Source organism: Gigantopelta aegis, chromosome 13 (assembly GCF_016097555.1).
Source record: "Gigantopelta aegis isolate Gae_Host chromosome 13, Gae_host_genome, whole genome shotgun sequence".
NCBI classification, from domain to species: Eukaryota; Metazoa; Mollusca; class Gastropoda; order Neomphalida; family Peltospiridae; genus Gigantopelta; species Gigantopelta aegis.
In genome coordinates, this window is record NC_054711.1 from 18,606,768 (window position 1) to 18,633,872 (window position 27,105).

The following is a 27,105-nucleotide window of genomic DNA, read 5'->3' on the forward strand; positions in this document are numbered from 1 at the left end:
GTACCAGGCGCGGATGCAGGATTTCTGAAGGGGGGGGGGGGGGGGTCCAATGTGATGACTGATATCTCCTTTTACGCAGAACAGTTAATATAATCACGTTTCGCCTTAAAGGTTTTCAAAAAGGGGGGTCTGGACCCCCTCCTCCCCTCCCCCCCCCATCCGCTACTGCTGTATGTAGCTAGTTTCGGTATTGTTACGAAAAAAAATACATGACGTTATCGTATCTAAATACTAAATTGCAGCAGGTACATTGATTAAAAGCGTCAAAAAATAGAAGAAGAAAAAAAGATTATTGATTTTACGGAATCGGCAGTATCGTGTTGAAACCGGAGTTAATAATATTAACGTCCCACTTCGACCTCCAATAGAAGACTGCTAGACCCGGCCTGTCTACGCGCCTTTTATCAGCCCAACAAAAAAGCGTAGGACTGTCTGATAAACAGGGTCAAGGTGATACTAGCGCGCTTATCTTTGCGACTGCCCAACGTTTGTTCATTCAAAATGGCTTCAGTAGCGAAACAAGTACTGCTTCGCTTGACCGCTCAGCCGACCCGTCGGGCTTTCTCCACCACCCAGGGGCTTAAGAGTTCAGGGTGGCAGCAACATGGGGTTGTCGGTTCGGTAAGTAGAAACATATATATTTTAAAAATATATATTTAATTTAATTTTTTCGTTCGTTTTATTTTGCGTGTTCATTGACAGTGTTGTCTTTTCTTGCTTTTTTGCTTGTTTTTAATATATATTTTTAAATTTTGTTTTCGGTGTAAATGAAAATTACAAGTGAAGTATTCGTTCTTAAAATTTATAAAACAACAACAAAAAACGCATCCCGTGCGGATTTACGGATTGTTTTTTAGGCCCTAGGGTACGTCGAAAGGTTTGAAATCTCCGACACATCTTTTTGTTTTGTGCGCAATAAATGCCATGCATTTTGCCGTAATTTTACTTCAGATCCATTGATGATCAATGGTAGAATTTTAAATATGTTTCAAGTCATTTTTTTCAAACAAACATTTGTAATCATTAAAGAAAAAAGTTAATTTTGAAAATTTCCCCGTCCCCTCCCCCCCCCCCCCCCCCAATGTTGAAAACGGAAACGATGTGGACTACTTTATTGTTTTTAGATAGGGTGATGCAAAGTGACGTTGAATAGTGACGTCTTTCTAATTTGTTTTCTTTCTTTCATTTTTCGTTTCTTGTTCATCTTTTATTTTTTAAATTTAATTTTATTATTACTATATATTTATATTCTAAATATGATTATTAATTATTATTATTATTATTATTATTATTATTATTATTATTTATTTTGATAACCTCGACTATCATCCCAGTCAAAATAATGGTAGGTTCCATAATGAGCGGAGAGCATCACATGACCGTACTTGTCAAAACATTGCTATTCTCTGCTGCTTTTACTTTTTTATAAATTCAATGTAATAGTCCATGAGCCAGATCCTGGATTTTTGAGACTGACTACGAAAAAGGTGACCAGATCCAAGAGTGATTTTTGGTTAGTCTGGTACCTGAGTGGTCCAAAAAACTGATGGACTTTTTGGAAGTGTAGATTAGTGCCCGTATGGCGGCCATCTTTAAAGATGGCCGCCGGTTTGGGACTAAAATATGATACTTCATAAAAGTGACTTTCAGAAATGGGATTTGGAGTATTTTGTTCATCTTTGGATTACGCATCTTATGATGTATATATAGTGTACCTTAATTACTATCGTCTGTTCCAAATTTAAGAAATAATGTAACAAATGTGTGGGTTTTTCCACATTTTTCTAGTAAAATTTATCACCATTCTCTATTTATACATTTTATGGTCAAATTTCCACCTATGTCATCTCGATGTATTCATATGCCATCCATAACCACAATTACATGGTCTTGTTTGACCATTTTTGACTCTGGTGACGCGTTTTACTATAGATACCTAATTTTCGTTTTCGGCTCTTTTGGGGTAGGGGTAGTATCAAATCTTTAATAAGCTGCTATAAGGAATCATAAAGATGACTTGGGGACATGAAGGCTAATTTGATATCAAAATACATTTTGTATTCATATATTTATAATTTGGTTAAAGCTCCAAAGTCACTTTTATGAGGTATCATATTTTAGTCCCAAACCGGTGGCCATCTTTAAAGATGGCCGCCATACGGGCACTAAGCTACACTTCCAAAAAGTCCATCATAGTTTTTTGGACCCCTCAGGTACCAGACTAACCAAAAATCACTGTTGGATCTGGTCACCTTTTTGGTAGTCAGATTCGGTCTGGCTCATGGACTATAAAGGTTACTGAAAAGAAAATGAATAATAATAATAATAATAAACAAAATAATAATTTAAAAAACCCCCATAAAATTAATAAAATAATAATAATTAACTCCCAAGTTTTAAAAAATGTATCAATAATTATTAATTATAAATTATTTAATTTTATATAATATAATTTTTAAAACTTTTTATTTAACAACCGTTAAATTACCCTATAGGCCAGTACAACACTCCTCATGGTTTTACGCGAGCGATTGCTCCCGTTCGCCTGTGATCACGCAACATGATTACCGCCCGGTCAAAAAACTGCACGCCTTGTCAAATGCTGATATACTCTTTAAATATTAGGTAAATCTAATAACGCCTCGCATAGTTGTTTTTCATTTAAATGAGAACAATTGCTCTGCTACATAATTTCAAGAGAGCACTTTTATTGCTAACATGGATTTTCAAAACATAAGCACTGCTTTACAATGTATCTGTTTGCAATAGGGGATTAGCAAAAGGCGGTAGGCCTATGGCTTTTAAATGTCTTCACCAACTATTCACTGTTTTGTCTAAACTACCTCTCAGGTTAGTAGAATCCCATCCATTAGAAGTACTACCGTGCTCGTTTCTACATGCGTACCACACCATGGCACACAGGGGGGGGGGGGGGGGGGGGGGGTCGGTGAGGTACGAGGGCGCCGAGTTGCTTAGGGGGGTCCGGGGGCATATTGAAAAAAAAAGCCACCGACCCCCCATTGGCTACAGCCCTGACACTCCATGCATCAATCCTCAACTCATCTTCATAAATCAAGGCTAATATTCGTTCCTCGTATTCAGCCTTGATACATGTAGTCAAGATTACTGATATCCACTACTAGCCCCCTCTATTGGAAGAAAATTTGTAACACCGATTATGTCCCTTACACGATGACATCGCTGACCAATCACAGCATCGGTAACATGTGACAATCTTGAAAGCAATATCAAAAATTAACCGCCGGACGCTGACGCTGCCATTTTTGTTTACAATAACAAGGGAATCTGTAAGGAGCGTTGCGATTCGTTGCAATCAGATCTCATCGCATCCAATGCAATTTAAGCATTTTGTGGCACGATTTCTTGACGACATGTATCAAGGCTGAATACGAGGAACGAATATTAGCCTTGATTTATGAAGATGTCCCCAACTAGACAGACGAGCGAAGTTTCTAGGGGGTTCGAGCATAGGCGTAAGGGCTCCCATTTATTCCATTAAGGACGATTGGGCTCAAAAGAGAAATTTGAAAGTTGACGTTCTTTTATCAGTAAATCGCAAATTCAAACAATAAAAATAACAAAAACAAAACAAAAACAAAAACAAACAAAAAACAAACCAATAACAACTGTATGATCAACAGAATGAAAAAGATTGACAGAAATAATGTTCCACCTTCCTGGAAATTGTCAAAATCGAGAATGACACCCCACGCACGTGTACTGCGTGACCTGAACGTTTACTAGGAAAAAAGAAATGTTTTATTTAACGACGCACTCAACACATTTTATTTACGGTTATATGGCGTCAGACATATGGTTAAGGACCACACAGATTTTGAGAGGGAACCCGCTGTCGCCACTACATGGGCAGGATAGCACAAACCATGGTCTTTGTTGAACCAGTTATGGATCACTGGTCGGTGCAAGTGGTTTACACTTACCCACTGAGCCTTGCGAGGCACTCAATCAGGGTTTGAAGTCGGTATCTGGATTAAAAATCCCATGCCTCGACTGGGATCCGAACCCAGTACCTACCGGCCTGTAGACCGATGGCCTAACCACGACGCCAGCGAGGCCGGTTTCTTTCTTTACTAGGATGTCTGTGGTTAAAACGTATATTCGGTCTGTAATGAAATAAATTATATCTTCTTATTTTTTTTCTCTTTTTTGTTTAAATTTGTTTAATATTTAATATTATTATTATTATTTTTTTTTTTTTATTATTATTAATTTTATTTTTTTGACCGTGATATCAGCGTTTGGCAATGTTGATGACGATTGTTATCTTCTTCAAGTGCTCAATTCTCCAACCACTGCACCAGTTAAAGGATGTATTTTTGGTTTGTTTGAAAAGATTATCTTATGTACATGTTCCGGTGAATGTTGCGACTTCTTTTGTTGACACGGTGACGTTGCCAGCCGTGCTAAGACCTCAATCGTCAGACACACTGGATGTGTTTGGGCCACATCGTGTATCCATGGAAACACACATTCCTTTTCTTGCCGCCATTTAAAAGCATCGCGTTTTGTAGCAAATTGTGAAAAATTAAACCAAACGGAACCACTAGATAACATAGATTTATTAGTCAACGGCTAGTTTGTCCCAACAACAGCAACAATCTAATTAAAATTAGCTCCACTATTACATGCGGATCTAACACCAGCCAGTTGGAGCTCATGTCCACCAATCAAAACCTTACTTGCAGAATCCTGCCAGTGATTTAAAACTAACAACACTGTGTAGTCCCCAATGTCCAGGTAACATTTCGTCTGTAAATAATAATTTAAATATTGACCAATCACACTTCGCCTTTTATAACGTTATTTGGGAACATACAAATTCTAAAAATATCGGGCGAGTCTATTTTAGTGGCCGCAGTACAGCGAACCATACCAATACGTACGGGGTGGGTTATCAGTCTTCAATTTTACATTAAAAATTATTTATTTATTTATTAAAAAAAACTACTAAATCAGTCTTCAGTTTTACATTACAAATTATTTATTTTATAAGGCATTCGTAATTCACACGAAACATGTCGTATACCCTCAGGATAATTCGGAATGTTTACAAATTATTTTTAAATCACTGGCAGGATTCTGCAAGTAAGGTTTTGATTGGTGGACATGAGCTCCATCTGGCTGGTGTTAGATCCACATGTAATAGTGGAGCTAATTTTAATTAGATTGCAACAGCAAGGGATCTTTTAAACTTTCCCATAAATATGACAGCACATACCGCAGCTTTTCATATACCAGTTCAATGGAAAAACTGGTTGGAGGGTGAATCAGAGGATTAATCCACTGGGGTGATTCGATCCTACGACGCTGCATCTCGCGCGAGTGCTCTACCGACTCACTCTAGTAGAAATAGGTGTTTCATTCTCACTATGTAATTTACTATCTCATAATAAAGTAGCGAACGAAGACCAGTTTCGGTTGGCATAAGAATTCGGTTAGGGGGCGGGATGTAGCTCAGTGGTAAAGCGTTCGCCTGATGCCCGGTCCGTCTAGGATCGATCACCGCCGGTAGCCCATTTGGATATATCTCGTTCCAGCCAGTGCACCACGATGAAGCATGTCAAATCTTCTCAAAATCAAAATCCAAGAATATATATATATATATATATATATATATATATATATATATATATACATATACATATAATATATATATATATATATATATATATATATATATATAGAATACATAATATATATATATACATACACACACATAAAATGAAAAAAAAACAAGAACCTCCACTTGTCTTAAATATAAATCTTTAAAACAAAAAAACTAAAATTGTATAACAAAACAGGCCTTTTACCCATTTTTATGGGATCATCTAGTTGAAAAATCATCTTGCATGATGATAAAACCCGGCAAGATGGTGCCTGTCATGTAAAACATCTTGCAATTGAGAAATTGCCTCTCCAGCTATCAGTGTTAAAATGTTCTGCCAGAAAGAAATTTTTGGGTATGGCGCATGTATGATAAGAATAATTAATTTCGTTAAAAGGTTAACAAAAAAAACAAAAAAACAAAAATAATAATAATAATCTGTAAAAACATTTGGGTATGGCGTCAAACCCGTTTTACCCTGTGGCAAAAACCCTGACTATTGATGTTCCAGTGATCGATTATAATTAAAAATTGATCGGTTTCGTTCCACCGGTGTGATGATCGATTATATTAATCCATAATCGATTGTATGGGGAAATGTTAACTGTAATTGTTTCTGCAGTTTAGATGATGGAATGAATATAAATGAAAAAAAAGATAATAACGGTAAAATCAGCCATTTCTACGATTTATCCCAGTGAATATGACAATAAAGTTGAAATACTTATGTTTGTTTAAGGACACCACTAGAGCACATAAATGTAGAGAAGAAACCTGCTACATGTTTTCGTTAGTAGTAAGATATATGTTATATGCACCACCCCACAGGCAGGATAGCACATACCACGGTCTTTGATATACCAGTCGGTGTGCACTAGCTGTAACGATAAATAGCTTAATGGGCTCACCGGCGCGAATCATCCCAGATCCACCTCCCCCAATCCCCTCCCCCTCCCCGCCATGGAATCGTGGGCTGGCGAAGTCAGAATGGTGGGCGTGCCTGAACCGTAAGGATGTGGGCACGTTAATACAGTTCCCTTCCCTTCCCATCCCAGACCGACTGCGCCTCAGGCGAGCGCTTTACCACTGGGCTTCCAACAACAAAAGCTGAGGCAAAGTTAGTGTGCAATAATTATCCTTGGTTTACTCTGGGCAGTTTCATGCCAGCTCTGTTATCCTGTTTCGAGAAAGAATTTGATTGAGATCTTCAGAGCTCGTACACGCTGATTTGATGTGACTGGTATAAAGCAGACCACATCGTGAAAAAGTAAAAATAGGGGAGAGCTTAATTGCTCTCCCAAGGTTCAAGGTTAGGATCATAGTACCAACTGTCAGGGGGGCGGGACGTAGTCCAGTGGTAAAGCGCTCGCTTGATGAGCGGTCGGTCTGGGATCGATCCCCGTCGGTGGGCCCATTAGGCTATTTCTCGCCACAGCCAGTGCACCACGACTGGTACATCAAAGGCTGTGGTATGTGATGTCTTGTCTGTGGGATGGTACATATAAAATATCCCTTGCTACTAATGGAAACATGTAGCGGGTTTTCTCTCTATGACTGTCAAAATGGCCATATGTTTGACAGTTGGTAGTCTGACACTGGTAGGTACAGACCACTACACCCTCTTTTCTCTCACTAACAACTAACCACTAAACCACTGTTCTGGACAGACAGCCATGATACCTGAGGTGTGTGCTCAAGACAGCGTGCTTCATCCTTAATTAAGCACGAAATTAAATTGAACTGAAATTAAGACGGACAGTTGGACAGTTACAACGCTATCTCATTACGTATCACAAGTCCAAATGTCCGTCATGCTTTCTTACGTTCAGATAAAGTTTGTTTTTGTTTAACGACACAACTAGAGCACGTTGATTAATTAATCATCAACTGTTGGATGTCAAACAGTGATCCTGACTCGTAGTCATCAGAGGAAACCTGCTATATTTTTGGTGTCCATTAGCAGCTAGGGATCTTTTATAAGCACTTTCCACAGCTAGGAAAGCGCATATTACTGCATTTGACCAATTGTGGTGCACTGGTTGGAACCGAACGATAAAAAAATCAGTTGAATGGATCCACCTAGGTGATTCGATCCTGCGAGTCAAATCTCTCTCTCCCCCCCCCCCCCCCCCCACACCCACCACTCCCATCCCACCCTTACGGTCAGATTACTCGGGCTATCACTCTCGAAGCCCCGATAAGTATTTCATTCAAACCCGAGATGTTCTTTGGATGTGATTGTGGTGGTGGTGTATGTGTGTATTTGTGTTGTGTGTGTGTGTGTGTGTGTGTGTGTGTGTGTGTGTGTGTGTATGTGTTTTGATGTTTTGTGTGTGTTGGTGTTGGTGTCGTGTATGTTTGTTTCGTGACCTGTATGGAGAGTCTTAAGTTTATCGATTAGTCTGTGCCACGACTGGTAATAAAGTGGTAATTTCTTCATAAAGACTAGATGGAATTCGACTCAGGCGTAAATCGAAGTCCATTTAAGATAATCTTGTTTTATAGCATACAATGCAGAAATAAATTTCATAGTGTTTTTGTAATACTAGTAACTAATAACTAGTTTTAGTGTTTTATAGCATACAATGCAGAAATAAATCTCATAGTGTTTTTGTAATACTAGTAACTAATAACTAGTTTTAGGGCTTTAGGTTACACCAAATTCAAGGCCATAAACGTGCCGAAAATATGTATGCCGAAAATAATTACGACCAAATTAAGTACCAATATGCTGACCTCAAAATATTTCAGCGCAAAACCAGTGAAATGTTAAGTTTTAATTAGATTAAAATAATTTGAAATGAATTTCTGAATATCCACGATTCTTCAGCAGCCGTTTATAACACTATTGCTCTAAAACGTCCTCGCTACACCGGTGTTTCAAAATTAGTAACACATAAAGCCCTGCTAGTTTACGCCCCCCCCCCCCCCCCCCCATTTGTTTTTTCCTAAAAAATGCTTGATTTTACCAGGTCCTCTAAACGATTTAAATAAATAAACAATAGAGAATAAATAAATAAATAAATAAATATAAATAAATAAAAGATTCTGAATAATAATAATAAATAAAAATAATAAAAATAAAACAAATAGCAACAACAAAAACCACATAAAAACCCAAAAATAAAAAACGTGCTATACTCTCCCCTCCCCCTCTATATCTGCCTCTATCTCTCTTTCTCTCTCTCTCTCTCTCTCTCTCTCTCTCTCTCTCTCTCTCTCTCTCTCTCTCTCTCTCTCTCTCTCTCTCTGATGTACACATGCTGTTCGAAATAAGAACTTGTCCGATTGTTCTGACAAGTGAAAATCTGCACGAACAAACAATATCGTCCAGTGGATATGTTTAAAGTTTTGTTTTGTTTAACGACACCACAAGAGCACAATGATTTATTAGTCATTGGCTATTGGATGTCAAAACATTCGGTAATTTCGACACATTTTTCCATTAGTAGCAAGAGATCTTTTATATGCACCATCCCACAGACAGGATAGCACATACCACTGTCTGATATACCAGTCGTGGTGCACTCACTGGGTGGAGCAAGAAATAACTCAATGGGCCCACATACGGGGATCGATCCCAGTCCGACCGCGCATCAAGCGAGCACTTTACAACTGGGCTACGTTCCGCGCTCTTTGTTTTATTTAACGACGCACTCAACACATTCTATTTACGGTTATATGGCGTCGGACATATGGTTAACGACCACAGATATTGAAGGAGGAAACCCGCTGTCGCCACTTCGTGGGCTACTCTTTTCGATTGGCAGCAAGGAATTTTTTATATGCACCATTCCAGACAGGATAACACATACCACGGCCGTTGATATACCAGTCGTGGTGCACTGGCTGGAACAAGAAATAACTCAATGCGCCCACCGAGGAGGATCGATCCCAGACCGACCGCGCATCTAGCGAGCACTTTACAACTGGGCAAGATTCCGCGCCTTTTGTCCACTGGACAAGTGGACATGTCCAATGCAGTTTCAAGACGAGTAATCAAAACAAACAACTTATTGGGATAAAAGTGAAAATACTGGCAGACAAATAGACTTATAGATGCACTTGTCCGGTGGACTGTCACCAGGGCCGTAGCTAGGATTTTTGTTTGGGGGGGGGGGGGGGGGGGGGGTGACAACTGATAGTTAATAGTCAAAAACTCCTTAAACGGTTGAGAAGATAATTTTCTATAATGCTTAAGTTTCTATAATGCTTTCCGGATTTTTTATCGGGGGGGGGGGGGGTCAACTGCTCCCCCTCCTCTCCCCCTGCCCTCCGCTAGCTACTAGTAACAGCTCTGGTTACTAGTAAAAAAACTGCTTATTTCTGTCGCTGAAGTCGCAGTGACACGCGCGCGCGCGCACACACATATATCTCTCTCTCTTTTCCTAGGTGTGTCTACCAATACATGAAATGTAGGATTCGCTCTGTTTAGACAAACTAACATTTATTTTTAGTCTGACCCGAATTCACTGCTCAAGGTTTATGACTGTTTACATAAAACTTTGAACAAGGAAGTTACAAAAACAGCCAGTGTGCGATCCACCAGGATGTACATTTTACTGTAGTTTCGGTTTTTCTATCAGGTCCGTACCCACGGAGGGTGGTCCAGGTGCTGATAAACCATCCCTGCTGCTACAAAGTTAGGGGTACATGCCCCTCCTCTCCTCTCTCCCCCACCCCGCTTCCTACGCCAGTGCTAATTTACATTGTGTTACCATATTGATATATAAATTCATATGCTAATGGAAGTGATGGGGATCGAGATTGGTAGCTCAACCTTAAATGCTCCTTAGGGAACTTTTTTGATGGGGAGCGAGATTGGTAGCTCAACCTTAAATGGGTCCTTAGGGAGCACATCTTACTCATCCCCATCATTAACCAACGATATTTACTTTTTTAGGGGAGTTATGGGGAGCGAGATTGGTAGCTCAACCGTAAATGGGTCCTTAGGGAGCACATCTTACTCATCCCCATCATTAACCAACGATATTTACTTTTTTAGGGGAGTTATGGGGAGCGAGATTGGTAGCTCAACCTTAAATGGGTCCTTAGGGAGCACATCTTACTCATCCCCATCATTAACCAACGATATTTACTTTTTTAGGGGAGTTATGGGGAGCGAGATTGGTAGCTCAACCGTAAATGGGTCCTTAGGGAGCACATCTTACTCATCCCCATCATTAACCAACGATATTTACTTTTTGGGAAGATGCGGAATTAATATAAGGAAGGAAATGTTTTATTTAACGACGCACTCAACACATTTTATTTACGGTTATATGGCGTCGGACATATGGTTAAGGACCACACAGATATTGAGGGAGAAAATCCGCTGTTGCCACTCCATGGGCTACTCTTTTGGATTTGTAGTAAGGGATCTTTTATATGCACCATCCCATAGACAGGATAGCACATACCACGGCATTTGATGTACCATTTGTGGTGCACTGGCTGGAGCGAGAAATAGCCCAATGGGCCCACCGACGGGGATCGATCCCAAACCGACGGCGCATCATGCGATTGCTTTGCCACAGGGCTAAGTCCCTTCCCGAATTAATATAAGTGCCTGGATAATAGGAAATCCTGAATATATGTAGCCATTAGGACCGTGCAGGACTCGAAATAGAGAGTTAAATATGGCCTGCTGTTATTGTTAGAATAGCGGGCCAAAGGAAATGAGTCATGTTAAAGTGACAGAGCCTAGTTTTTTATAACACGACGACGTATTTGTTTACTACTAAAGAGGTTTTTGACAATTTAAATTTAGAAGTACATGTACTTGCATTTCGTTCAAAAGTTTATGTCGAAATTACTTTCTTTTTTTTAATATTATTAAATAGTCTGATCCTCTCTTCTTTCTCTTATTTATTTTATATTATTATATTAGAGATGCGCATCAAAATTTTAAAGGCCCACTATTTAATTTTTGGATGTAAATTTCAAAATTGGCCGCTAATTTTTTTCTGTCCCGGGACAAGCCCCTGGCTATCCAGAGACAGGCCCCGGGACGGACATGCTCGAAACTTTAGTGGTATATGAGCATGTAAAAATTAATCGCACTCGCATTTTATTATTTAGTATATATTAACTTTCGTACGCCTGAAGTGGTCATCCAGGGTTTTGTAATACCCCAAAATGTATTTCTCATAATTCTTAAAACACACGTTCGTCTGAGAAGTAATGTTTATCGAGAAAAGCTCAAGTTATTTTTAGACGGTATTTCCTTGTTTAAACATCACAGACTTTAGCTTCTCTCTGTTATATTCGTATCCAAATGTGTGTAGCTGGTTTGTGTCCCATTTTCACGGGCTGACACTGGGGTGTGCGCCTTTAAGAAACTGTATGAAAAAAGAAAAAAAAAAAAAGTTTTATTTAACGACGCACTCAACACATTTTATTTACTGTTATATGGCGTCAGACATATGGTTAAGGACCACACAGATTTTGAGAGGAAACCCGCTGTCGCCACTTCATGGGCTACTCTTTCCGATTAGCAGCAAGGGATCTTTTATTTGCGCTTCCCACAGGCAGGATAGCACAAACCATGGCCTTTGTTGAACCAGTTATGGATCACTTGTCGGTGCAAGTGGTTTACACCTACCCATTGAGCCTTGCGGAGCACTCACTCAGGGTTTGGAGTCGGTATCGGGATTAAAAATCCCATGCCTCGACCGGGATCCGAACCCAGTACCTACCAGCCTGTTGACCGACGGCCTAACCACGATGTCACCGAGGCCGGTAAATTGTATGGCATGCTGAAGATCGGGGAAAGGGTTTCAGATGGCGTGCGATCTCAGATGCATTTTCGAGTATTGTGGAATTAAAATATAATATAATCACATATTAAATAGAAGATGAGATAATCGTGCGTGCATTTTTCTCTTGAAATGAACGGCATTTCGCTTTTTGTCGGACATTACTTTGAGATTGTGGGGGTCGGTTGAAGGAAAAATTAATTGTTACCTACGACATTACTTGTTCGAATATTATTTTAAGCAAGATAATTAATGCATATATCCTCGAGCAGGGTGTAGCCCAGTAATAAAGCTCTTGCTGGATGCGCGGTCGGTCTGGGAGGGATCGATCCCAGTCGGTTGGTCCATTGGGCTATTTCTCATGCCTGCCAGTGCACCAAGACTTTTATATCACAGACCGTGGTTTGTACTATCCTGTCTGTAGGATCGTGCATATATATAAACAATCTCTAGGCTTACTACTAATGGAATAATGTAGCGGGTTTACACTCTGAGACTATATGTTGGAATTACCAAATGTTTGATATCCAATAGCTAATGATTAATACATGAATGTGCTCTAGTGGTGTCGTTTATATATATATATATATATATATATATATATATATATTATATATATATATATATATATATATATATATGTGTGTGTGTGTGTTTGTGTGTATATGTGTGTGTGTTTATATATATCCTGCACTAAAACAAAAAAAAAGAAGGCCAACAAACAACCCCCCCCCCCCAACAAACTCGTTAGTATTTTAAATAATAGTACGTACAAACATGGGTTAAGATTCCTGGCATATTATATGGGTTTCTGTCAAAGGTTAATTACTCTTATCATTACTGTATGCTTTTTATAACCCTATGGGGAGACCCCACCCCATCCCACCCTCCTACTCCCTGTTGACTGTGGTTGCATTCAATTCCACAGCGCCATACCCAAAAATGCATTTCTGGCAGAAACTCTGACTGAAGTTTACCACAGCCACACAACCAAGGTCTATACAAACTGAGAGTAGTTCCTATCAATAAATGTCATGTTAGGTTCAAAAGCTATCCCACAATGGCCACCTGCGAGCCTGTAGTTCATCTTATCGCCCACTGTTATCATGAAAGGTAAACAATTAATTCCAGCTCCGCCAGAATTTTCATTTGTGTTTGCAGTTTGCATTAGAATTATGACATAAGGTTAGCGTAATACGTTAGTCTTGTGTTTGTATTTTGAATTAGGATGTTACATGATGTTAAAGTAACAAACCCCTTTTCAAATATTACGGCGTGTTTTTCACTATTAGTGTTGATAATTGAAATAGTCATTTGTTATATTTTGTTTAATAGTGTATCAATTCCCGTACCTCTGAAGTGTTTATGGTCATCCTAGTGCTCATAAAAGTTTTAGAGTCTAGACTCAAGACTATAATAGAGTCTGAGACACTAATGTCATGACAACGCCATACAAATTGTATGCGTGTGACGTCATTAGAGATTGAGTCTGGACTCTGAAACTTTTATATTAAGCACGGGCTCATGAGTTTTGTCTTTGTAATGCCACAGAATGCATTTTGCATGATTCTAAATACGCACGTACCTCCGAGATGTGTTACAGCTTTGTAGATTAGCCAAATATCGTGTCTATTTTAACGGGTTCAACCTAAGGTCTGGGACTTTAAGAGCCGGCATTCTTGTTTGTGTTTGTTACAGGGATTTTCTGTGTGTAACGACCCCACTAGAACACATTTTTTTTTTTTAGTCATTGTCAAACATTTGATAATTTTGACATATAACCCTAAAGAGGAAACCTCACAACATATTTTTTATTAGTAGCAAGGGATTTTATTTTTATATGCACCATCTTACAGACTGGATAACACATACCACGATCATTGATATAGTTGTGGTGCACTTGCTTGATCGAGAAATAGCCCTATGGGCCCACCGATGGGGATCATTCCTAAACCGACCGCGCATCAGGCGAACATTTTACCACTAGGCTACGTCGTATATGTTTGGATATGATGTCATAAAATGTGAACCGATATTGCAGCTTTAATATCTGCACTGACGGAGCATGTAGGTCAGCCTTTATTAAACGCATTTTCGTTCGTTTATACTGTGTTAAAAATAAGGCGCCATGGGTCGCTATGTGTATGGATGTTTATAGCAATTATTTCAACACCTGCCACATAGCGAGTGCATTCTATCAGATAAAACCTGGTCAAAGTTTATTAGCGAGGCATCTAAAGCAATGTGGTTTTCGCGTGTGAAATTCTCTCTATCTATTAGCAACACAGTGGTCGAAACACTGCAGTCCCGAAGGGTTTTTGCCAGTCGGACCTGCAATTTTTCTGTTTATATCCACTCATTAGTCTTGAGGCTGTAATGTTTGATTCGGAGAATTTGTCGGTTGTCGGACTGATTGCCCATCGGAAATGTCAGCCAGTTTAAACCCCTTCATTAAGAAAGAAATGTTTTAGTTAACGACGCACTCAACACATTTTATTTACGGTTATATGGCGTCAGACAACTATAGGACCGCACAGATTTTGAGAGGAAACCCGCTGTCGCCACTACATGGGCTACTCTTTCCGATTAGCAGCAAGGGATCTTTTATTTGCGCTTCCCACAGGCAGGATAGCACAAACCATGGCCTTTGTTGAACCAGTTATGGATCACTGGTCGGTGCAAAAGGTTTACACCTACCCATTAAGCCTTGCGGAGCACTCACTCAGGGTTTGGAGTCGGTATCTGGATTAAAAATCCCATGCCTCGACTGGGATCCGAACCTAGTACCTACCCGCCTGTAGACAGATGGCCTAACCACGACGCCACCGAGGCCGGCACCCCTTCATTACTCACTGACGTTAAAGGATCTTCGCCCTTAATTTTTATTTTATTTATTTATTTATTTTATTTTTTTTATTTATTTATTTATTTATTTATTTATTGTTGTTGTTGAGAAAATTGATGTTTATGGATTACTCAACCTGTAAATCACCAAAACATTTTTTTTTTTTTTAATCTGAAATAGAAACCGTAACATGCATGTTTATTACGAATCTGCCATTATTAGCATAGTCAGTATTTTATATTTTAACAAAAATAATAATAAAAAATAAAGAAATAGATGATGGTGATAAATAAACAAATTAACAACTTCTTTTAAGAATTCTGTCCGCTTAAAAAAAAAAAAAAGTAAAGTTGCAAACTCTCCTCCCCATCCATGACACCCTATAATCGTCTTTTTAAAATGCAAAATACAAACACTACTAGTGTAGAATAAACGCGCTATTTTTATTTTATTTTTTTTTTTTTTAAGGCGGATTTTTTGTTGTTGTTGTTGTTGTTGTTTTGTTTGTTTGCTTGTTTGTTTGTGGGTTTTTTGTTTGTTTGTTTGGTGGGGGGGGGGGGGGGTTGTGGGGTTTTTTTTGGGGGGAGGGGTTACAAAAAAAATAAAATAATAAAAAATCAACCCCCAAAACAAACCGATACTGGGTTCTTTTTTGCTACCAGAGCAGCCTTGACGCAATCCACAAGCCTATCGCCATATTTTGTATACATTAGTTACACTTAAAGCTAATCGTGTCTTTATCCGGATGCCGTATTCGTATCCGTATCTGGACATTATGTCAACAACAATAGTTGACGATTTTTGTCAAATCCTTAACCGGATCCGTATCCGTGCCCGTGCATATCATGAGAGCACAGCTTTAATGGTCCCCCGACCACGTATATAGTTTAGGTTACGAATACATCTGAAAGATAACGAAGAATGGCGCGTCACAGGAACAAACATTATTGTGGGCGATCTGTTCTATCTAACTGATTAATGTTTAGAAATATACTCGAGATTTCTGGGGGGTTTTCGGGTTTTTGTTTGGGCTAAGACATCTATCTGATATGATGAACAAATCTGTTGCCAGTTATTATTTTTCTTATTTAATTTAATTTAATTTAATTTTATTTTATATTTTATTTTATTATTACATTTTATTTTATTTCATTGTTTTACTTTACATTACACTACATTACATTACATTACATTATGTTTCCTATTGTTAACACTGAACGGTACATTCTATATTTTATTTTATTTTATTTTTTATTTTATTTTTGTATTACATCTTATTTTATTTAATTGTTTTACTTTACATTATATTATATTATATTTTATTATATTTTGTTGTTATATTCCATTATATTCTTTTCCATTTTAATCTATTCTATTCCTATTAATATATAGTTAAATACATGTAGTATACTAACTATAAATCTGTGTTAACCCAAATTAATTTTGACTTCAACTAAAGGATAGCGTGTTACAGTATGACACATGTTTTGATAATAACATGCTAAATTATTAAATAATACAAATTAATAAACTCCAGAAAAAAATATCTTTAGGCATTAGGGCGTACCTTTTACATACTAATTTTTTCGTCATATATTTTTCTTTCAATGACTGCTTAATTTAAATAACAAAGCCATTATGTTACCATGGTTTCATGTTTTATTACTGACGATTAGGCCCCACTGAACCGAACTGTGTGTTTCTCTTCCATTGGTCCGTTCGTACCAGGATGTTGGGTGTGTGTAGGAATGTTTTATGTTTATATCGATCTACATACGTATTGAAACTGTACGCGAGAGCAGTCACGTAGCACAGTTCTCCATGAACGTACAGGTTAGGAATGGATAAAAAAAAATAACTGTGCTTGTGGGTCAAGGCAAAACCATAAATTGTTATGAATATTTAAAGCCGCATTCAAGAAAATATGTGTTCATTAAAATTAAAGTATATTTAAGATCTAGTGATTACTGTACAAATATTTCAATATTTAACATGTTTTGTTTTTAAAATAGCGTCGAGACATACATACATACAACCATGTGTAAGCTGTCGTTAGCAAAATCACTGTGCGAATATAATACATTATCACACATAGACAAACAAAGAAAAAAAAAAACAAAAAACAAAAAAACCCACAGTACCAACCCCTCCGACATTTGTTGTTGTTTGTTTGTTTGGTTTTTTTTTTTTTTTTTTTTTTTTTTTTTTAAAGAAACCCAATAAATAAACACAACCAAATTTTTTTTGAAAAAAAACCCCACAACATATTTGCGTAAATTATTTTGAGGGCAAAATACCCTGAAGAAGAAATGAAATGTTTTATTTAACGACACACTCAACACATTTTAATTTACGGTTATATGGCGTCAGACATATGGTTAAGGACCACACAAATATTGAGAGAGGAAACCCGCTGTCACCACTTCATGGGCTACTCTTTTCGATTAGCAGCAAGGGATCTTGTATATGCACCATCCCACAGACAGGGTAGTACATACCACGGTCTTTGATATGCCAGTCGTGGTGCACTGACTGGAACGAGAAATAGCCCAATGGGCCCACCGACGGGGATCGATCCCAAACTGACCGTGCATCGAGCAAACGTTTTACCACTGGGCTACGCCCCGTCCCCCCCCCCCCCCCCCCCCCCCCCCCCGAAGAAGAAAAATAATATTTTAAAGCTATAAACTCTCCTCCCCATGGCCGAAAAGATAATTAGGAAATGATATAAATTCAATTCTTTATTTTAGAAAAATAAAATAAAAATAATAATAAAGAACCTGAAATTCGTCAAATTGCTATTAATGTTTTAAGTTCAGCTTAAACACCAAATTGATTTGTACTAATAACGAAAACAAAAGTTTATTTAATATTAAAACTGCAGTGTTTATATGCATAAGCAAAATGTAGGATGAAAAAGAAGAGATATTGTATCTTTAAAACTCAAAATATCAGTCAGCAAATGGTACAAAGCCGTGCATGAGGTGTGTAAACACGAAGTAATAAAATTTGCATTTGTTTTGCACCGAGACAGCTTAGATTATTTACGACCAGCAACCAACCAACCATAATGCTAGATGGGTATTTTACAATTATAATAATTATTATTAACTTTAAATTAACTTTATAGTTGTTGGGGTTTTTAATTCTTTTTAATTCTTTTTTTTTTTTTTTTTACTTTTTTTTTATTTGTATTTTTTATTATTAAAAACAACAACAAAACAACACAATATAGAACTTACACCCTTTTCTGTTATAACTGACTATTTACTTCTGAATGAAGTGTGTATCTTCCATTAATTTTTATTTGCTACATTGTAATTGCATAAAGGTTTATAACAAAAGAAATTAATCTGTACCAACAATGTTACCAATAATAGTCAAACAACGTGAATATAAAGCAAATTTAAATCTAGCAATTATTTTTTCATGGAATAAATTCTTGAAAAAAAAGAAAAAAAAGTAGGATCAGAAAGAGAGATCGTGTCTTTAAAACTCGATATATCATTCAGCAAGTAGTACAAAACGGTGTAAAGATGAACTAATAAAATTTACATTTGTTTTGCATCGAGACACCTTGGATTATTTACGACCAGCAACCAACCCGACCATAATGCTATTAATGGGTACTTACTTATTCTTCACCGGCCTCGGTGGCGTCGTGGCAGGCCACCGGTCTACAGGCTGGTAGGTACTGGGTTCGGATCCCAGTCGAGGCATGGGATTTTTAATCGAGATACCGACTCCAAACCCTGAGTGAGTGCTCCGCAAGGCTCAATGGGTAGGTGTAAACCACTTGCACCGACCAGTGATCCATAACTGGTTCAACAAAGGCCATGGTTTGTGCTATCCTGCCTGTGGGAAGCGCAAATAAAAGATCCCTTGCTGCCTGTCGTAAAAAGAGTAGCCTATGTGGCGACAGCGGGTTTCCTCTAAAAACAGTGTCAGAATGACCATATGTTTGACGTCCAATAGCCGATGATAAGATAAAAAATCAATGTGCTCTAGCGGCGTCGTTAAATAAAACAAACTTTACTTTACTTATTCTTCAGTTCGACTCCACTGACGGAGTGCACGTACTCTGAATAACAACAAGGGCCGTAGCCAAGTCTGTAGTGGTTGTTTCAAGGGGGTGGGTTGGGGGTAAGATACTTTACTTTCAGCAAAATTGCGCACCCCGCCGTTTAATGGGAGGTATTCTTCTGGCTCGCCATGATCGCTCGCTAGAGTCCATGGAGAGTAATTTTTGACTTCTCTTAGAACGTGAATTATAAATAAATAAATAAATAAATAAATAATAGAGGATTAAATTTCATTAATATGGGATTATCTTAACATGTGCATATTCAGGAATTTTAGCGGTTTATGGGTCTAGACTGTAGCGACCAAACTGTTTAAGGGGGTCGAGTCATGCTCCCCCGGAAAATATATTGAAAAGAAAAGAAAATTCGTTTGACCAGAGTGGTTTCGACTCCCACGACCCCCCGCTCCCCCCCCCCCCCCCACCACCACCACCACAGACGCGCACTAGCGCCTGCTTAAAATATATTAATCTCTCTCTCTCGCGCTCGCTCTCTCTCTCTTACTCTCTCTCTCTTTCTCTCTCTCTCTCTCTCTCTCTCTCTCTCTCTCTCTCTCTCTCTCTCTCTCTCTCTCTCTCTCTCTCTCTCTCTCTCTCTCTCTCTCTCTCTCTCTCTCTCTCTCTCTCTTAAATGTCTGTTAATTAGCCACTTCTTAAAATCAGATATTTATATGTAGGGGCGGGACTGAAGTGCGACGGGTTACGGGATCGACCACGGGCGTTCGGGTCCTGGTTGGAGTTTCTGGGTGTTTAATTAGTACCAGTCAATGAAACACTCATGCACCCTACAGCGAACAGGGAAGATTAAAATGAGCTACGGTGTTAAACAAATATTCGTTTCTTTTTTCTGGTTTACTTTCCACTTTCTATTAGCCTTTAGCATGTGAATTTTTTTTTTTTTTTAAAGTGGGCCCATTGAGCTGTTTCTCGCTCCAGCCAGTGCACCACGACTGGTATATCAAAGGCCGTGGTATGTGTTATACTGTCTGTGGGATGGTGCATATAAAAGATATCTTGCTGCTAATCGAAAAGAGTAGCCCATGAAGTGGCGACAGCGGGTTTCCCGTCTCAATATCTCTGTGGTCCTTAACCATATGTCTGACGCCATAAAATCGTAAATAAAATGCGTTGAGTGCGTCGTTAAATAAAAAAAATTCCTTCCCAATTATCTAAGTTAGGCGAGCAATTAGTCACTCCCGTCTATTTTTCTGTTCTTTCTTTTTTTATTTTCTTTACTTTTCTTTTCTTTTTTTTTGTCATTATCTCTCTCCCCCCCCCCCCCCCCCCCCCCCCCCCACGTTTCGTGGTCTTCAGATAGCCAAGGAAGCTGAGATATGTGCCAATCTCAGCGAGTTTATCATTAATTTTTAACCAGCTTTTGTGCTTGTATGAATAATACAAGTGAGGTTTAAGAACGCTTTCCTGACACATACCTCAGCTATCTTCGCTGTCTTCCCAGAACAGACGTTGGTGGTTACCCGTCCCGGATCCGGTAACCGGGGAATGTTGAAGATATGGGCATGGCAATAGTACCTTGACCCTGTTACTGGTTTGCTGTTAGAAGAAACACAGGGACAGGGGCTGAGGAGACCAACACCCCCCCCCCCCCTTCCCTATTATTTTGCTCAGAATACCAAAGATGTCGTATTTTGAACACATAAATTAAAAGAGTTTCTCAGGGGAGCGTCCTTCCGAACCCACCGTTACAACCAGTGTTGTCCGTTTGGGACATCTCTCGGGCTATAGCACTAACAGTGCCACCAGTCCCCCACCCCTACCCCCACCCACTCCTCCACTTTGAAATACACTTCGTGAGAGGAGACACAAACACGATCCCCCCACCCCCCGCCTCCACAGACACACGTACCTACCCTTCTAAATTTTGTTTGGTTGTGGGTTGTTTTTTTTTTTGTTGTTTTTTTTGGCGGGGTTGGGTGAAGGGGTAAAAAAATGTATTGTCCCAAATCAAATAGCAATGCAGGAGTTACCCCACTCTCTAAATGTTGGTAGTACCGCCTCCTCTGGCTTAATTAGTTTTGGGATCAGCGCTACAACAGAGAGGATAATTAAATATTGTACGTGGCGTCTCCAACAGATACAAGCACCTACACGACCAGTGTTTTGAGTTATTAAAGAGACAGTCGCGAGTTTGCTGCCCTTGTAAGATGTTTGTGACTAACAAAACCTTTTAACGACTAAAATTAGATATAAATATAGTTTCTTGTTTAAAACAGCACGTTGTCGGAACGTATCCTAGTGGTTATGCGCTTGCCTAATGCGCGGACGGTCTGGTATCGATCCGCGTCGGCGGGCCCATTGGGCTATTTTTCGTTCCAGCGAGTGTATCAAGACCGGTACATAAAAGGCCGTGGTATGTGTTATCCTGTCATAAAATATCTATCGCTACTGATGGAAAACAAATGTAGCAGATTTCCTTTCTAAGACTATACGTCAAAATTACCAAATGTTTGACATCCAATAGCTGATGATTAATAAATAAATGTGCTCTAGTGGTGTTAAACAAAACAAACTTTGAACTTTAGTTTCTTGTTTAGAACAGAAGTGCCAGACTGTTAGTCCGACTAGTCTGTCGTTCCAGAGCTAAACAGAACATGTGGACGGTTATTATCGCTTATAATCGTCCACATGTCCGTTTAGCAGGAAGAAGGAAGTAATGTTTTATATAACGACACACTCAACACATTGTAATTACGGTTATATGGCGTTTGACATATGGCTAAGGACACTCTCTATAATGAGAGAGAAAACACGCTTCCGTCACACAATGGGCTACTCTTTCTTATTACCAGCAATGCATATTTATATGCAGTATCAGGATAGCACATATCACGGCCTTTTTTGTTTTACACTAGTTGTGGAGCACTTGTTGGAATGAGTAATAGCCCAGTGGGCTCACCTCGGGCTAGTCTGTTTCTCCGCCCTAGAGCAAGCGACTAGCCATGTCAGCAGCAGAGGGCCAGCGCGCGTGCGTGCGTGCGTGTATGTGTATGTATGTGTGTAGAAGTGGGTGTTGTATGACGGGAAATTGCCCCTCCCAAAAATATACGAAACTGTTTCCTGTTTAGTTTAAAAGTGCTAATGTCTAGCTTTTCAACATACTTCAATTGAATATTATGAGAGAGCGAAAGAGAGAGAGAGAGAGAGAGAGAGAGAGAGAGAGAGAGAGAGAGAGAGAGAGAGAGAGAGAGAGAGAGAGAGAGAGAGAGACTCAGAGAGAGAGAGAGAGAGAGAGACCCAGAGAGAGAGAGAGAGACAGAGAGAGAGAGAGAGAGACAGAGAGAGAGAGAGAGAGAGAGAGAGAGATATACGGAAGGAGACCGAGAGAGATACGGAAGGAGACCGAGAAAGAGAGAGAATTACGGAAGGAGACCGAGAGAGAAAGAGAATGAGACAGAGAAGAGAGAAATGAATGAATGAATATATATATATATATTACGGAAGGAGACCGAGAGGGAAAGAGAATGAGACAGAAAGAGAAAATGAATATATGAGTATACGGAAGAGACCGAGAAAGAGAGAGGAGAGAGAGAGAGAGAGAGAGAGAGAGAGAGAGAGAGAGAGAGAGAGAGAGAGAGAGAGAGAGAGTGAGTGTATGTGTATGTATGTGTGTAGAAGTGGGTGGTATGACGGGAAATTGCCCCTCCCAAAAATATACGAAACTGTTTCCTGTTTAGTTTAAAAGTGCTAATGTCTAGCTTTTCAACATACTTCAATTGAATATTATGAGAGAGCGAAAGAGAGAGAGAGAGAGAGAGAGAGAAGAGAGAGAGAGAGAGAGAGAGAGAGAGAGGAGAGAGAGAGAGACGAGGAGAGAGAGAGAGAGATATACGGAAGGAGACCGAGAGAGATACGGAAGGAGACCGAGAAAGAGAGAGAATTACGGAAGGAGACCGAGAGAGAAAGAGAATGAGACAGAAAGAGAAAATGAATGAATGAATGAGTCACGGAAAGATAATAAGAGACAGAGAGAGAGAGAGAGAGAGAGAGAGAGAGAGAGAGAGAGAGAGAGAGAGACGGAAGGAGAGAGAGAAGGAGACCGAGAGGGAGAGGAATTACGGAAGGAGAGAGGGGAGATGAGACAGAAAGAGAAAATATAGTATAGAGAGAGAGAGAGAGAGATATATATATATATATATATATATATATATATATATATATATATATATATTGCTACCCATGTCGTTCCCTTGTAAACATCTACGAGATCGGTTCCCCGAGGTTAAAATGACGTAGGCTACACGATTGATTTCCAGTCTTAACAAAGGATGCATAAATTCACAGTTATCGTTTGGTGTGTTCTGGCCTGTTCTGCCAGTAAAGAGATTTGATACTAAGATAACGATAACCTCATTAATTAACACTGACAGCCACCTGCAAATCTTTGACGCTGGTCACTCCTAACAAAGACTCTGTTTCCTAGCAACGCCATTTAGCGTTAATGTCAGGTCCCATTAAACATGCATCCATGGCGATAACAAATACCCCGCTCCCCCCCCCCCCCCCCCTTGCCCTTCCAGGTTCAGGTTGTTACTCAGGTCAAATGACCTTTGGTCTGGGATAGGACAGCGATAGTCGTAGTGAGTGGCGGCATGGCCCCAACCCAACCTGCTCGTAATCGACTCTACTGGTCTGTAGGTTGTATTATACCAGATAAAATCGTTAACGTTTGTGTTTAAAAACACCATATGAAGTATATCAACCAAACTAGGACCCATAAATATCAATACTACAACCCCTACCTCAAAGTATTAACTGAAGAAACTGGTACCTTTCATGGCTAATTTTCGGTATAACCAGATGTTTTTATAACACCCCTTGTTTGGCACAAACTGTTTGCACTTTTTGTTTACAGGTACGCCCATACATGTTCCAAGCACAAGGCTATTTGACACAGTGGTACTAGATGAATTAAAACTGTATACATTTTTAGCCCAGATGAAACTTCTTTTTTTCTTTCTTTTTTACAACCAACACACATTTATAACCAATTACAGGACTTGTCGTGTTAACTTCTCTATCAAAAGCACCCTAACTATGACCCAGTCGGAAGTTATTTGGTTTCGTACAACCTATAACTATTACTTGTGGTAGACCAGTAGAGCTTATTTTAATCAGATTGGGTACCAACCCCAAGGACATGTTAGGGGTGGGGATTGGGAGTTGGTGTACTCTGTATTCATTGCCGTTATAGGCTGTAAAGGAGCCTATTGATAAAACTACGCGCGCGCTCACACACACACGCACACACACGCAAAACAACAACAATAATAAATAAATGTTTTTCTATGAACGTAGTCCAATTGTAAAGTGCACGCTTAATGCGCGGTCGGTCTAGGATCGATCCCTGTTGGTGGACCCATTAGACTATATCTCATTCCAGCCACGACTGGTATATCAAAGGCCGTGGTATGATTTATCCTGTATGTGGAATGGTGCATATTCTTTGCTACTGATGGTGTGTGTGTGTGTGTGTGTGTGTGTGTGTGTGTGTGTGTGTTGTGCAGCAGAAGTAGTGTTATCGATACTACGACCTTTGATATACCAGTCGTGGTTGACTGGCCGAAACGAGAAATAGCCAAATGGGCCCACCGATGGGGATCGATCACAGACCGACCGCGCATCAAGCGAGCGCTGTACCCAGTGGTAAAGCGCGGTGGGTGGGGCGGGGATAGAGTGGAGGAGCAGACCCTGACCTGATAAAAAAAATAAAAAAAATACGGAGAATTTCACCTTTTACTTTTTGCCTTTTTTTCTTTCTTTCTTTCTTTCTTTCTTTCTTTCTTTCTTTATTATTTATTTTTTGTCTAGATGGAAAATATCCAACATTTATTTTTGCACCACATGCCTTTTGTTACACTATGTTTAGTAAAGACGTCATGCACTTTCATGGGTAGACCTTCTCTCTGAACGCCAAGTTATGCGGACTGCGGAATAGCGTACGTTTCAAGGACGACTCGACTCTGATCTGTATTAATAGCAGATGTATACCCTTACCGTATTACACGTACATACGTACACCCCTCATTCAGGTACAGCTTGGTTCAAACTCACCTGTATTACGCGTGTTGCATTGTCTGACAACCGTCACGTCTAAAAATCATCCATCTACTACACGTTAGGGTCGGGACGTAGTCCATTGGTAAAGTCAGTGCACGCCTGATGCGTGGTCGGTCTAGGATCGATCCCCGTCGGTGGGCCCATGGGCTATTTCTAGTTCCAGCCAGTGCACCACGACTGGTACTGTATGTCAACGGCCGTGGTATGTGTTATCCTGTCTGGGATGGTGCATATAAAATATCCCTTGCTACTAATAGAAACATGTTTTTGACATCCAATCGTCGAAGATTAGTAAATCAATGTGTTCTAGTGGTGTCGTTATACAAAAACAAAAACTACTACACGTCGGGGAGATATTTCCCACCATCCTGCCCACTTCGCTGCAAGATTTTATTTTATGGGTTTTTTTGGTTTTTTTTTTAAAATAATTATTATTATTAATTTTTTTGTAATAAATTTAATTTTGTTTATAGTTTATTTTTCTTATATTTTCGTAACCGGTAAGTTACTTAATCTGATCACACTGGTATTATAGTCTTAAGACTACCCTGACATTTAAAATCAGGCACGGCGGAAGCAAGTAGACATTGAGGGGGCAAAGGTTTCAGGGGTATGCTCTCCTGTAAAAAAAAAAGAAGCAAAATGAAATATTCTAGATGTCCTGAAATGCAATTTCCTGCATTCTACAAGTAAAATTCATCTCCGCCTTAAGATTTACTACCAACAGTATTTTTTATTTTGAATCAATTTTTTTTAATTATTATTATTATTTTTTTTTATATATATACATGAAAAAAGCTGGCGATTCTAAGTTTGCAACATTTCATTTTTATTTTAAATATAACATTTAACCACGTAATCCATTAACGGCTCGCGTGAATTTAAAGTTGCGTAACCGATACACGATCAGACCGACTGTTCGCGTGAAATATTGTCCTGTTACATATTACAATTTAAAAAAAAAAAATCTTTTATTTTTTTTATTTTTTTTTGGTTGCTGTTAAAATCATAGAAGATCGTTATATGTATAATTTCATAAAATGTATGCTTATTAATGTGATTATGAAAAGTTGTATTTTAATTTCAGAACCTCCCGTTTCGTATCGATAATCGCTATCGACTGGCAGTAGTGTTCGTCTTGTTTTTCGGTACGGGTTTCAATCTGCCCTTCTGGGTGGTGCGTCACCAGCTCACCAAGAAATGAGTTCGTCCGGGCCGTAATACAGGTAACTGTTCAGTCATTCGGAACCCTTCGGTCTGTTACGAGTGCGAGTACAGCTCGCCCATGATATGTCATTAGCATGTAGCGACACATCCATGCATTACAAGCTACGCCAGACTCAACCCAATTAAAAACAGCATGATATCTTTTTGTATGCAGTTTCCCTGCAGACAGGACTGTAAACACAACGGCCCTCGATGTACTATTCGTGGAGCAGTGGTGGAAAAAGCCAATGTGTGTCAAGGGCGATCGATCGTACGATTTGTTTCCGTCCAGGAAAACGCTCTACCATTGAGATAACCTCCCCCCCCCCCCCTCCTCCCCCCACCTCCCCCTCACTCTTGTCATAAGGAGAAATATAGTTAACCTCTTAAAGTCTCATCCCCTGTGTCGGAGCAGAACGCAGCCTAGTGGTAAAGTGGTCGCTTGATGCCCGGTCGATCTAAGTTCTATCCTTGTCGGTGGGCCCATTGA

The 27,105-nt window shown here is 39.3% G+C and overlaps 1 long non-coding RNA gene across 1 annotated transcript in view; it reads left to right on the forward strand.

Annotated features, from left to right (window-relative positions):
• Positions 1 to 373: 373 nt before the first annotated feature.
• Positions 374 to 27,105, forward strand: part of LOC121387066 — a 33,278-nt gene continuing 6,546 nt past the window's right edge. Inside the window, exons 1-2 of the long non-coding RNA XR_005959776.1 lie at positions 374 to 621; positions 26,497 to 26,635. This is a non-coding gene — a long non-coding RNA (uncharacterized LOC121387066). The remainder of the gene's footprint in view (positions 622 to 26,496; positions 26,636 to 27,105) is intronic.